Below are 14,761 nucleotides of genomic sequence, written 5' to 3'. Positions count from 1 at the left end.
TGATGCAGATTCCATGCAGTCCAATGCAAGTCAATGGTGGCGAAAACGCCGCGATTCCGCAAAATAATTCGTAGTGCTGCGGATTATTCCGCAGTGATAATCCGCAGCGGAAATTTCCGCAGCATGTGCACAGCACATGTGGATTATCATTGGGGAACATGGCAGACCTTCTACCAAGCGTTTTTTAAGCGTTTCTGCAGCGGAATTGCCGCTGCGGAAACGCTTAAAAAACGCATAGTGGGCACGCAGCCTAATTGCAATAATTTTCTGGAACAATTTCAAGGGTGCCCCAACACTTTCTGTATATCACGATGGGTTGAAATGGGAGACATATATACCAGGAAGGGGCCCAGGATAAGTGTCAGGATGTATCAGGATGGGGGTCATATATACCAGGAAGAGGCCCAGCTATATCTTTATGGGCGACATATTTGCCAGCAGGGCTGTAGAGTCTGAGTCGGTGTCCATTTTGTTGGAGTCGGTATAAAATGGACCGACTCCAACTCCTAAAATATATAATAAATTGGGTACAGTAGTTCAATGCAGTTTGTGGGGAATATTTTTTCAGAAGAATTTGGGAAAGTTATGAAATATCCCATAAATGTCTGTCCTATTCCTGATCTAAGGGTCTAGACTTTTAGCTGAGATGAATCTGTGGTACAGTAAATTTATCACTTAAACATGAGCCATGTATGAGGGAGTCGGAGTCATGCAGTCGGAGTTGGTGTCATGGAAATTGAGGAGTTGGAGGTTTGGCTTACTGACACCACAGCCCTGTAATAATACCAGGCAGGGGCCCAGGATGGGGGACATTAGTATGTAATAGGGAGGGGTGGGGGCAGCACGTATGTCCTTATAGGATTTAGAATGCTACAAAGTCCCATACACCTGACCAATATGTAGGGGTGGGGGCCCAGGTCCAAATTTTGCAGCAGAGCCCATCAGACCCTAGCTACATCACTGGCAATGTCCCTGATGTGCATTTATCTTAATATATTGCAGATCTTCTGCTTAGACGGTCCACAAAGAATTGTTACATGTGGGCATATGACTAAGAAGCACATACCTACCAGCAGTGTAAGGCTGTGTGCCCACGATGCGGATTTAATGCATTTCCGCTGCGGAAACGGATTAAAATCGCTTTTTAAGAGGTCTGGGATGTATCCCAATGATAATCCTCATGCACTGTGCACATGCTGCGGAAATTTCAGCTGTGGATTATCATTGTGGAAAAATCCACAGCACAACCAATTTGGGCGCGATTTTGCGGCGAAATCGTGCCCATTGACTTGCACTGAATCGCATAATATCCGCATGAGTACATGTACACATGCGGATGTTATGCGATTCAATGCACGGATGTACCCGGGTCTGGAGAAGAGGAGACGCTCATCTGACCCAGGTACCATAGTACCTGTAAGTAAAAAGAGAATTATAAAGTGAAAAATTATTCATACTCCCCTCTCCAGTGGCCCCGGTCTCCTCCCGGCCGCGTCCCACGGTGTACTGGCAGGACCTGCGGTGACTTAATTTAGTCAGCCATCACCTGACGTCAGCGGTCGCATGAACATTAGCTGACTAAATGACGTCACCGCGGGTCCTGCCAGTACACCACGGGCCACCGAGGAGAGAGGACACGGCCAGGAGACCGGGGGGCTGCCGGAGAGGTGACTGAATATTTTTTTTATTTTTAACTTTATAATTATTTTTTTTTAGGCTATGTGCCCACGATGCAGAAATGAAGCAGAAAATTTCTGCAGCGTTTCTGCATCTCCCTTGCCAGAAAAAACGCATGCAGATTGTGCATGTGTTTTTCCTGCAGAATACATGCGGATTCACATGTGTTAACACATGTGGACTGACCAGCACTTTCCAGGCGATAGCATCACTTGGAAAGTGCATGACAACTAGGTCACACTGTATAAATCCATGCAAACGGCATATATAGTGTGACCGTAAGAATAAAAAAATAAAGCTATACTTACTCCTGATCCCCCGCCGCGTGCTGTCGCGCTCGTCCTGGCTTCTTCCTGGTTGCCGGGCTCTCGCGAGACAGCCTGCGGTCACATGACCGTGACGTCATCTCAGGTCCTGGAAGGTAAGCGCTGCAGGGGCCGCCGGACAGGTGAATATAAACTTTATTTATTATTTTATTCTTTTTTTTACAGGTACAATGGTACCCAGGTCTGGATGAGAGTCTTCTCTCCTCCAGAACTGGGTACCATCCGCACATTGAAACGCATATAATCCGCGTGTACAAATGTACAGACACGCATTCTATGCGTCTCAATGCAAGTCAATGGCGGCAATTCCGCTGCGCTTCCGCAAAATTAATGAACATGCTGCGGATTTATGAGCGCTGCTGAAACGCTGCGGAAAAATCCACAGCATGTGCATTGACATTGCGGAATGCCATTGGGGACCATGGGGGACGGATTACCAAGCGTTTTTTATGCGTTTCCTCTGAGGAAATGCATGAAAAATGCATCGTGGGCACGCAGCCTTACTTTAGGTACAGCATTTAATAGTAGAAATTTCCTCTAAGTTGGTCACACAATATAAATCCATGCCAGTTGCTTGTCAAGCCCTTTTCCAAGTGATGCTCAAAATCGCTTGGAAAAACGCGGAAAAAAGTTTTTTTCTGCCAAGGAGATGCAGAAATGCTCAGGAAATTTCTGCTTCATTTCTGCATGTGGGCATATAGCCTAAAGCAGGGGTCTCAAACACGCGGCCCCTCCGGCTGCTTCTTGCGGCCCGCAGGCACAGACCCCGTAACGATCGCGGCTGCTGGAGAGAGCCGCGATCGTTACGGGGTCTGTGCCTGCGGGCCACAGGTGCAGAAAGGACGCCAAGGGAACGGAGGACAGGTGAGAATTTTTTTTTTCTCTGTCATGTGAAATACAGAACAGGGGATCTGTGCTCAATATGGTGGAGGGGGACTGTGCGCAGTATGGGAGGACAGGGACCCTGAGGGCAGTATGGGGGGACAGCGACCCTGAGCGCAGTATGGGGGAACGAGGACCCTGAGCGCAGTATGGGGGAACGAGGACCCTGAGCGCAGTATGGGGGGACGAGGACCCTGAGCGCAGTATGGGGGGGGACGAGGACCCTGTACGCAGTATGGGGGGACGAGGACCCTGTGCGCAGTATGGGGGGACGAGGACCCTGTGCGCAGTATGGGGGGACGAGGACCCTGTGCGCAGTATGGGGGGACGGGGACCCTGTGCGCAGTATGGGGGGGGACGGGGACCCTGTGTGCAGTATGGGGGGGGACCGGGACCCTGTGTGCAGTATGGGGGGACCGGGACCCTGTGCGCAGTATGGGGGGGGGGCGGGGATCCTGTGCGCAGTATGGGGGGGGACGGACCCTGTGCGCAGTATGGGGGGGGACCCTGTGCGCAGTATGGGGGGGGGACCCTGTGCGCAGTATGGGGGGGGGGACCCTGTGCGCAGTATGGGGGGGGACATGTCAGCAAAATAAGGACCGGGATGGGGGACCATGTCTGCAATATGGGGGACCTGGATGGGAGACCATGTCTGCAATATGGGGGACCATGTCTGCAATATGGGGGGACCTGGATGGGGGACCATGTCTGCAATATGGGGGGACCTGGATGGGAGACCATGTCTGCAATATGGGGGACCTGGATGGGAGACTATGTCTGAAATATGGGGGACCTGGATGGGAGACCATGTCTGCAATATGGGGGACCATGTCTGCAATATGGGGGACCTGGATGGGAGACCATGTCTGCAATACGGGGGACCTGGATGGGAGACCATGTCTGCAATATGGCGAATCTGGATGAGAGACCATGTCTGCAAGATGAGGACTAGTTCAAAAGGTGTATAGAAAATAAAATGGTATCACTAAAAATGTCACTTTGTTATGCAAATAATGCGGGACCCTGTGGGCAGTATGGGGGGGACGGGGACCCTGTGCGCAGTATGGGGTGGGGACCCTGTGCGCAGTATGGGGGGGACATGTCAGCAAAATAAGGACCGGGATGGTGGACCATGTCTGCAATATGGGGGACCTGGATGGGAGACCATGTCTGCAATATGGGGACCATGTCTGTAATATGGGGGGACCTGGATGGGAGACCATGTCTGCAATATGGGGGACCTGGATGGGAGACCATGTCTGAAATATGGGGGACCTGACCTGGATACCATGTCTGCAATATGGGGGACCTGGATGGGAGACCATGTCTGCAATATGGCGAATCTGGATGGGAGACCATGTCTGCAATATGGCGAATCTGGATGGGAGACCATGTCTGCAATATGGGGGACCTGGATGGGAGACCATGTCTGCAATATGAAGGCCCTGGATGGGAGACCATGTCTGCAATATGAAGGCCCTGGATGGGAGACCATGTCTGCAATATGGCGAATCTGGATGAGAGACCATGTCTGCAAGATGAGGACCAGTTCAAAAGGTGTATAGAAAATAAAATGGTATCACTAAAAATGTCACTTTGCCATGCAAATAATGTGGCCCCCCAAATTAAATGTTTTTCCGTGTGCGGCCTATATGCCCAGCTGAGTTTGAGACCCCTGGCCTAAAGCATGAGGGGCAGACTAGCACCTGCTCCCATGAGACAGTGCAGCTGAGATGAAGTCTCCAGGCACGGGTAGCGGTATAATGAGCTGGACATGGTGTGCAGAGCATAGGTAGCACATGCCAGCACACAGCCAGTGCGGTGATGGAGTAGGTGGCACACAGCGGTGCGGTGCATGCAGAGTGCCGGCCAGGCAGCAGCGTGAGGATGAGTGCGGGGCTGAGCTCAGCTTCCACTTCCGGGGGAGGACACCACAGCCGGAGCCGTAGTACTGTAGCAGCAGCAGCAGCGGATCGCATGGGGTGAAGGGAAGGAGACCGCGTCCTGTGTGTACAGCCCGGGCCGCGCTGCAGCCGCTTCTCCGCTCCGGTAAGTCTCATTGTCACACGTGGGGCGGGGGGGTGTACGTGTGTCATCACTGTGTACTTTATAGCAGGCGGATGACTTATCTGTGGGATCCCCCTCCCCGGGCAGCGATGTCACATGCGGCCACATTCCCTGCAGGTCCCGCTGCAGCAGATGGCAATGGTGGCGGCTGGAGGTGCGGAGCCTCCAGGCCCCTTGTTATTCCCCCTGTAATCCTCTCCTCGTGCTGCTCTGTTATTCCGTCCTTTGTAATCCCCTCCTCCGCTGGGGGGCGCTTTTCTGCTCATTGCTGGGGAGGCCATTCTGTTTGGAATAATACAATGCAGTGGCCTGTAGGACAGTGCTCTCCTATGGTTACACAACTACTCCTCTCAGCGTGTCTGGGGCGTGCTGGGAGTAGTAGTCCCTTAGACCTGATTGAAGACCACTGCAGTGCTGAGTATTGATTAGAGTGTTTGGGTGTCAGATGTGAATGGGATTCATTGCTTTTGCAGGAAAAGTCCATGTTTGGTGTCATGACATTTAATGACATTTTGCGGTGTCCTTGCTTCCTCCATGTGATCAGGTTTCTCCTTCCATCTGGCTGATGTTTATTTTCTCTGTCGGTGACTTGACGTAAATTTCTGACGTATTTCAGCTCATGTCATTCTGTTTAAAGGGGAACTCAATCCTTTGGTTTATATTCCCTGGATCGAAGAATAAATGGCTGGTCATTCAGCACCAGTTTCCATTAGTTTGGCTCATCCTTCGCCTATGGCCAAAACGTCAGAGCTCCAGTATCCGAACTCTGCGTCGTATCAAAGGGCTCTCCTCTACCAATCAGTGCCCAGCGCAGACGACCGTATAGTTTCTCATCCGAGAGAATCGGGCCGATTATGCAAATTACAATCTGATCAGACCGTGATCCCATTCTCTCAAATGAGGAGAAGATGTTGACAGAAATTTTTCCATTGCGTCAGTCAATAGAAATCGAACTGCACTCAGATGTCATCCAAGTGCAGTCTGATGTTTTCCATGGCGGAGTGCGATCTGAATATCTGCTCAAACTCAGACATGCTGCAATTTTTTTTTTCTTGGACCAGCTCTGTCCCAGAAAATAATCCCCCCCATAGCATAACATTGATCCAACAAAACGAGGGATAGCACTCTTCAGAGTATTTTCACGGTCATTTGCACAAGCCCTAAGAATTAGGTGATCAAATGATGAATGATGGGAAAACATCTGGAAACCCTAAATCCTGCCCACCAGGGCGAACTGAAAAGAAAGTAAAACAGACGAACACACAGAAAATTGACTTTAGAGAACGTACAAATAAAAAGATGTATATGGCGCAAGAGAAGACAAAAGGTGTGGAGGCAATGGTGGGTGGTGTCTCTGTGTTCAGCACATGCAGCAAACTCTAGAGAGCCCCTTCCTCATAGTTCGGGCTTTGCATGCTCCACAGCTTTTCTCATAACTTGCTCACCAAGCGTGTATGTAGTGAGCAATGAGCTGGGGAGCAGGATGGACACATGGCCACAGCCAGGCACAAGGATCCATCTAGGAACTCTACAAGATTGTGTAATGGGACACGGCAGACGTCAGCCTCATTTACATTTCAAAAATGTATATTTTAGCATATTCCCTATTGGGATCGGACCTGTGACCCACATTAGAGAGCTGCTGCTGATGGGGAAATACAGCACAAGGCTACGTTCCCACCTGAAACTCTGGGTGAGTTCTTGACTGCAGGTTTTCTGCTCCTATTATTTAAATTAGGTTACTTGCGTTTTTTCATTGCATTTTTGATGCTTCGTTTTGTCTTTTTGGTGTGTAATGCTTTAAATAAAGCTGCTTTGTTTTTGGCTTTGACAAAACTCTGATATACTTAGGTGTAGATTATATTTGTTTTTGGTGCATTTCCACCGTGGAAATACACTAACAACGCACGTGCATTTTTTTTTTACCTGCGGATTTTCCTCATTTAATGCAAGTCTATGGGAAAACTCCGCACATAAAACTCAGCTCATCCGCAAGAGAAATTGACATGTTGGAGATTTGAAACAAACAAACACTGCAGGTCAGTTTACGCTGAGTGAAAGAAGCACAGTGGATATGAGATATATATAAGGCCTCTTTCACAAGTCAGTATCTCCAGTACGAATGGTGACAGTTTCCACATGTACCGGAGACACTGACATGCAGACCTATTCAAATGAATGGGTCTGTGTATATCTCAATGTGTTTTTGCCGACCCCGTGCCCGTGTGCTCCACACGGAGACAAGTCAGTTTTTTTGCGAACACACGGTCCACAAAACGTCATCCTTGTGTCATTCGTGTGACATGTACCGGCGCCTGGGAATCGCACTGTTCCCAAGTGCCGGTGCTGAACACTGCCCTCATCGTGGTTCCCTGCCTGCTCTGTGATCAGCACCAGCAGGGACCATGATAAGGGTAGTAGTAGTGTACTCTGTGAGCGGCTCATTCTCCCCGGCTTCTCTGCTGCAGCAGTCACATGGATGACAGCGGGGGACACCTAGGAGAGGTGAGTATAAGGATTTTATTATTTTATTCTTCATTTTAGAGGTGGAGACACTGAGGGTACACTTTTAGTACCCTCATCATTGTCCCTGCTGGTGCTGATCACAGCGCCGGCAGGGAACCATGATGTGGGCAGTGTTCAGCACCGGTGCCTGGGAACAGCGCTACCTGTAGCGCTGATTCCCAGGCGCCCGTCCGTGTGATCCAGATGCAGCACACGGATGCCACACATAACGGACACACAGGGCACGGATTTCTCCGGTGTATAGTTTTTTCCGGTACTGGAAATATCAAGACGTGTGAAACCGGCCTAAATCCCATCCAGTTTGCTGGAACTGTAAGACACTGCAGCAAAAAAAACGCATCAAAAGCTCATTGTGAGAATGTAGCCTTACATAGCAGCCCTTCAAATGTAATATACATTGTATGGAAATACAGGGATTTCCTTGACAAAAATCAACTTTCCTGGGAGCCATACCTAGCCAATCGTATCTGCAGTTGCCCTCTAAAAGGGGTTGTCTCTAATTAGACATCCCATTAAAGGAACCTGTCATTTGACTAATTACGGGCAGCATGAATCCGAGCCAGGCACGACTGCAGCCGGGTATGTTTTACTCTGAAACGCCACAGCATAGTTTGAAACGCCGGGGACATCATCGGACTAGTCAGGTCTCTTCATTTTGTCCTCGGCCAACTTCAGTTGATTTATCTCTTGCTACCAGTCTCATTACATCCTAGTCAAGTTTCTTGATTCTCATTCCATCATGACCGTCATGACGGATTGTGACTGTCTGTCCAGAAAATGAAATAATTTACAGGAAAGCAACGTTTCAGTATATGCTTTTAATTAGAAAAAATATAATTGCTACATCACCTTAAGTCCAGATTTAAAGTTTGTATCCACTTTTTTGCATTGTGGAAAGCCAGAAAGTGTTTGGGTTTATCCGCTTTTTAATTAATGTATTACTCCATAGGCTTATGTGTAAAGTTACCAGTCAGCCTTACTTACGGACCACTGCTCCAGGGCCGCCTCTCTTCCTATGCACAACATATGACTGCTGCAGCCAGTCACTGGGGCTCAGCGCTGATGCCAAGGCAGACTGCACCAGACTGCTGAGCAGAATGATTGGCTGCAGCAGTCATGTTCTGTAGTCGTGATGTCAACAAAAACCTGTCAGTCATGTTAAGAAAGAGCGAGCTGGAGCGGCAGTAAGAGAGTAAGGCTGAATTTCTTCTTTTTTAAGAGAGCAAGCATGAGAAGTATTGACATTTATCAGTGGACAACCCCTTGAAGGTAAGTTACATGAGCTGAAACCACATGACTCGCTAGATTAAGTCCGCAGCACTTATTATGAGGCATCGGTGAGTAAGCTGCAGGGCGCTGTAGTCTTGTGGCATTGGATAGGATCTACAAAAGCTGCAATTTAAAGCTATAAAGCGGACTATGCCTGCCATACCTCTGTGGTCACACTTATCATTTGGCGAGGAATTGTCATCCACAGTGACGTCTTGTGCCTCATACAACGCTAAGCACTGCTGGAGACAATGATGTTTATCCAAAGTGGCGTCATGGTCTTCTGTGGTCAAAAACTAATATGCACACCTTCCAAAATGTAAATCCTGGTGGGTGGCTTAAACCTATCTTCTTCTACCCTGGAACACTTCCAAAAACGTCTTGGGGTCCATGCCCACGATGCGTTTTTCAAGCATTTTTGCACCGTAAACGCTTGGTAAGCCTTCTCCCATGGTCCCCTATGTAATTCCGCAATTGCAATGCTCATGCTGCGGAATTTTCCGCAGCGTTTTTGATGTGCGGAAAATTCCGCAGCATGTCCATTATTTGTGCATTTACGCATTCGGAATTGCCATCTACAGTGCATTGGAAAAACGCAAGGCAATTCCGCATGTGAAAAACGCGCGAAAAACACATGTCAAATTCCGCACGCGTTTTTCCGGGCAACGACATGCAGAAATGAAGCGGAAATCTTCCGCTTCATTTCTGCATCGTGGGCACATAGCCTTAGGGATGCTCACATTCGCACATGCCCCTCTCCTGGTGAGGTCAGTTTCGAGGGGTGGTTACAGGGTATGATTATGGGCAGCACATCTTTTGTTTTTTTTCTCTTCTACAAGAAGTCCTATAAACCACTTGGCAATAAGGATGAAAGAAACCCTGTAGTTCCTTTATACTGGAAATAGCATCATAAGTTCATGCAGTGAATGTGAGTGACAGTACAAGATCTCTACAAGGGTGTGTGGACTCTTTCACCCAGTTGAAGCATGTTTTGGATAATCAATGACACAAGTATTTTGGGCGGTTACTTTGCAAATATTGTGGCCATAAAGTGATTCGGCATTTCACTGGTTTAACACATTTGGAATCTGAACAGCCAAACAGATGTTAGCTTGAATTTTCTACTATATATACAGTACAGACCAAAAGTTTGGACACACCTTCTCATTTAAAGATTTTTCTGTATTTTCATGACTATGAAAATTGTACATTCACACTGAAGGCATCAAAACTATGAATTACCAAATGTGGAATTATATACTTAACAAAAAAGTGTGAAACAACTGAAAATATGTCTTCTATTCTAGGTTCTTCAAAGTAGCCACCTTTTGCTTTGATGACTGCTTTGCACACTCTTGGCATTCTCTTCATGAGCTTCAAGAGGTAGTCACCGGAAATGGTTTTCACTTTACAGGTGTGCCCTGTCAGGTTTAATAAGTGGGATTTCTTGCCTTATAAATGGGGTTGGGACCATCAGTTGTGTTGTGCAGAAGTCTGGTGGATACACAGCTGATAGTCCTACTGAATAGACTGTTAGAATTTGTATTATGGCAAGAAAAAAGCAGCTAAGTAAAGAAAAACGAGTGGCCATCATTACTTTAAGAAATGAAGGTCAGTCAGTGTGAAAAATCATGGTAAAATAGCTGCTAAGGACAGGCAACAAGCAGAAGAGACTTGTTTGGGCTGAAGAACACAAGGAATGGACATTGGACATTAGATCAGTGGAAATCTGTGCTTTGGTCTGATGAGACCAAATTTGAGATCTTTGGTTCCAACCACCGTGTCTTTGTGCGACGCAGAAAAGGTGAACGGATGGACTCTGCATACCTGGTTCCCACCGTGAAGCATGGTGGAGCAGGTGTGATGGTGTGGGGGTGCTTTGCTGGTGACACTGTTGGGGATTTATTCAAAATTGAAGGCATACTGAACCAGCATGGCTACCACAGCATCTTGCAGCGGCATGCAATTCCATCCGGTTTGCGTTTAGTTGGACCATCATTTAGTTTTCAAAAGGACAATGACCCCAAACACACCTCCAGGCTGTGTAAGGGCTATTTGACCAAGAATGAGAGTGATGGGGTGCTACGCCAGATGACCTGGCCTCCACAGTCACCAGACCTGAACCCAATCGAGATGGTTTGGGGTGAGCTGGACCGCAGAGTGAAGGCAAAAGGGCCAACAAGTGCTAAGCTACTCTGGGAACTCCTTCAAGATTGTTGGAAGGCCATTTCCGGTGACTTCCTCTTGAAGCTCATCAAGAGAATGCCAAGAGTGTGCAAAGCAGTCATCAAAGCAAAAGGTGGCTACTCTGAAGAACCTAGAATATAAGACATATTTTCAGTTGTTTCACACTTTTTTGTTAAGTATATAGTTCCACATGTGTTAATTCATAGTTTTGATGCCTTCAGTGTGAATGTACAATTTTCATAGTCATGAAAATACAGAAAAATCTTTAAATGAGAAGGTGTGTCCAAACTTTTGAATTAAAGTGGAAAAACACACTACAGGCTGATCCAACTTTGATGTAATGTCCTTAAAACAAGTCAAAATGAGGCTCAGTATTGTGTGTGGCCTCCCCGTGCCTGTATGAACTCCCTACAATGCCTGGGCATGCTCCTGATGAGGTTGCGGATGGTCTCCTGTGGGATCTCCTCCCAGACCTGGACTAAAACACCCACCAACTCCTGGACAGTCTGTGGTGCAACGTGACGTTGGTGGATGGAGCGAGACATGTCCCAGATGTGCTCAATCGGATTCAGGTCTGGGGAACGGGCGGACCAGTCCATAGCTTCAATGCCTTCATCTTGCAGGAACTGCTGACACACTCCAGCCACATGAGGTCTGACATTGTCCTGCATTAGGAGGTACCCAGGGCCAACTGCACCAGCATATGGTCTCACAAGGGGTCTGAGGATCTCATCTCGGTACCTAATGGCAGTCAGGCTACCTTTGGCGAGCACATGGAGGGCTGTGCGGCCCTCCAAAGATATTCCACCCACACCATTACTAACCCTCTGCCAAACCGGTCATGCTGAAGGATGTTGCAGGCAGCAGATCGCTCTCCACGGCGTCTCCAGACTCTGTCACGTCTGTCACATGTGCTCAGTGTGAACCTGCTTTCATCTGTGAAGAGCACAGGGCGCCAGTGGCGACTTTGTCAATCCTGGTGTTCTGTGGCAAATGCCAAGTGTCCTGCACTGTGTTGGGCTGTGAGCACAACCTCCATCTGTAGACGTCGGGCCCTCATACCACCCTCATGGAGTCGGTTTCTAACCGTTTGTGCAGACACATGCTCATTTGTGGCCTACTGGATGTCATTCTGCAGGGCTCTGGCAGTGCTCCTCCTTTTCCTCCTTGCACAAAGGCGGAGGTAGCGGTCCTGCTGCTGGGTTGTTGCCCTCCTACAGCACCCTCCACGTCTCCTGGTGTACTGGCCTGTCTCCTGGTAGCGCCTCCAGCCTCTGGACACTACGCTGACAGACACCGCAAACCTTCTTGCCACAGCTCGCATTGATGTGCCATCCTGGATGAGCTGCACTACCTGAGAAACTTCTGTGGTTTCTAGAGTCCGTCTCATGCTACTACGAGTGTGAAAGCACTACCAAAACATCAGCCAGAAACCATTGGTACTGAGATGTGGTCTGTGGTCCCCTCCTTTATTGAGTGTGTCTTGATAATTGCCAATAATTTCCATCTATTGTCTATTCCATTTGCACAGCAGCATGTGAAATTGATTGTCAATCAGTGTTGCTTCCTAAGTGGACAGTTTGATTTCACAGAAGTTTGATTCAGGGTATGTGCCCACGATGCTTTTTTTCAAGCGTTTTTGCTGCGGAAATTTCCGCAGCGTAAACTTTTGGGAAACGCATGGTAAGCCTTCTGCCATGGTCCCCTTTGCAATTCCGCACTTTCAATGCCGATGCTGCGGATTTTTCCGCAGCGTTTATGCTGCGCTCAAAAATCTGCAGCATGTCCATTAATTTTGCGGAAGCGCTGCGTTTTTGCCGCCATTGACTTGCATTAGAACGCGCCAATTCCGCAAGACTGCATCTGTACTTGCGTAATTGGTGCGTTCTAATGTGCGGATGGTACCCGAGTGTGGAAAAGAGAAGACTCTCCTCCACACCCAGGTACCATAGAAACTGTAAAAAAAAAGAATAAAATAAAAAATAAAGATTATATTCACCTTCCAACGGCCCCTGGTCTCCTTCCCTGTGCTTGCCAGCAGACTGAAGGACCTGCGCTGACGTCACAGTCATGTGACGGCAGGTCTTTCAGTGCAGTGTCCCGCGATCAGCTAGCAACCAGGAAGGAGCGCAGCAACACACGCCGGGCCATCGGAAGGTAAGTATCAAGGTTTATTTTTTTATTTTTAACCATTTTAAAGGTCACACTATATAAATCCATGCTGTTTGCGCATGTATTACGCAGGAAAAACAAATGTACAATCTGCATGCGTTTTTTCTGCCAGGGAGATGCAGAAATTTTCTGCTTCATTTCTGCATCGTGGGCACATAGCCTTACTTGGAGTTATATTCTGTTGTTTAAGTGTTCCCTTTATTTTTTTGAGCAGTGTATATATTTTTCTGGTTAGCCAATAAAAGTATCACTCTGAGAATACTTTTGTCATTTTTGGGCATAAAAGTATTTACAGTCAAGTATCAAGAAACTTTTCTGTTTGAAAGCTGCAGTTTGGGTGTCATTTACGTTCCAATGGGATAATGATCCCAAGCATACTTAATAGTCCCAACAAAGTTTGGTTTCAGAAGAATTTCTGGAAGATTCTGTAGGGACCATCACAGTCGCCTGACTTGAACCTTATAGAAAATCTTTAAGGTGAATTTTAAGAAGGCAGTTGCTGCATGCAGTCCAGAGAAAATGTGTGAGTTGGAGGAAATTGACCATGTGGAACGGGCTAAGCGTCCTGTCTGGCTATGCATCATGTTTACAGCAGATTATAGCAACCAATAGTGTTTTTCTAAGTACTAAAGACGCTTATCATGAAGGAGTTGAATAATTCTGCGACTACAGTAGTTATTTAAAGTGCAATTTTGTGTTGAATTGGGAGAAACCACTTGTTATATTAGTTGGGTTGAGCATTAGAATTTGTTCTTGTTTGATTGTTTTATTGCAAACATAAGAAAGTTTATACATTTTATTAGTAAACCTAATTGGTAAAGGGAGTTGGATAATTCTAATTGCAACTGTAAATATTAAACCTATGTTCATGTTTGTGATGTACGGTACATTTATTGTGCACATTGTGAAAGTTACCAAAGTAAATGTTAAACCGGTTCGCAAAGGCCAAAATAATGTCCTCTATGTTGGCATACCACTAAAAAAATAAGACGTATTGAGTAGCATAGTAGTGGAACTTTTCCTGTGCTTTCACCCCTCTTTCCCAAACGCAGCCAATCACAGCTCTGCATCTGATCTATCAGTCCCAGACTCTTCTGAGCTGTGATTGGCAGCAAAGTGAGTGAGAATCCTGAAGTCTCATGCCCACATTGCTTATTTGTGACTTGCAGATTTAAATCTACAGAAGGTCAATTCTTTCAGCGTTTTTGCTGCAAATTTCACCCATACTAATGAGTGGGGAAAAATTTGCACCAAAAAACACAAGTAAGGCTAAGTGCCCACGATGCAGAAATGTTGCTGATTTTTTTCTGCATCTCCCTGGCATGAAAAATGCATGCGGATTTTACATGCGTTTTTCCCGCCAGGTAGAAGCGTTTGTCAAGCGTTTTTGCATGCAGGTTATCAAGTGCTTTTCCAAGCGATTTTAGCATCACTTGGAAAAGTGCTTGACAACTTGGTCGCACTATATAAATCCATGCAACCGGCATGGATTTATATAGTGTGACCAAGTAATAGTTAAAAAAAGAATGCAAATGGTAAAATTTAAAATAAAAAATATACATTATACTCACCTTCTGATGGCCCCCAGTCTTCTCTCTGGTGCTTCTGGTGTCTTGGGCGGCTCGTGGTGGTGTAAAAGGACCTTCCATGAAATA

At 47.1% G+C, this 14,761-nt stretch overlaps 1 protein-coding gene across 2 annotated transcripts in view; it reads left to right on the top strand.

Moving 5' to 3' along the window:
- Positions 1-4,702: 4,702 nt before the first annotated feature.
- The window catches only part of BCLAF3 (BCLAF1 and THRAP3 family member 3), a 123,098-nt gene continuing 113,039 nt past the window's right edge, over positions 4,703-14,761 (top strand). For both annotated transcript variants that reach the window (XM_073667469.1, XM_073667468.1), the window contains exon 1: positions 4,703-4,934. The gene's annotated coding sequence lies outside the window, so the exon portion shown is untranslated. The remainder of the gene's footprint in view (positions 4,935-14,761) is intronic.

Source organism: Phyllobates terribilis, unplaced genomic scaffold (genome assembly GCF_046119375.1).
Source record: "Phyllobates terribilis strain yellow unplaced genomic scaffold, ASM4611937v1 Scaffold_2__4_contigs__length_985480577, whole genome shotgun sequence".
NCBI classification, from domain to species: domain Eukaryota; kingdom Metazoa; phylum Chordata; class Amphibia; order Anura; family Dendrobatidae; genus Phyllobates; species Phyllobates terribilis.
Note: the sequence above shows the minus strand (reverse complement) of the source record. Positions and strands in the feature narration are given on the sequence as shown.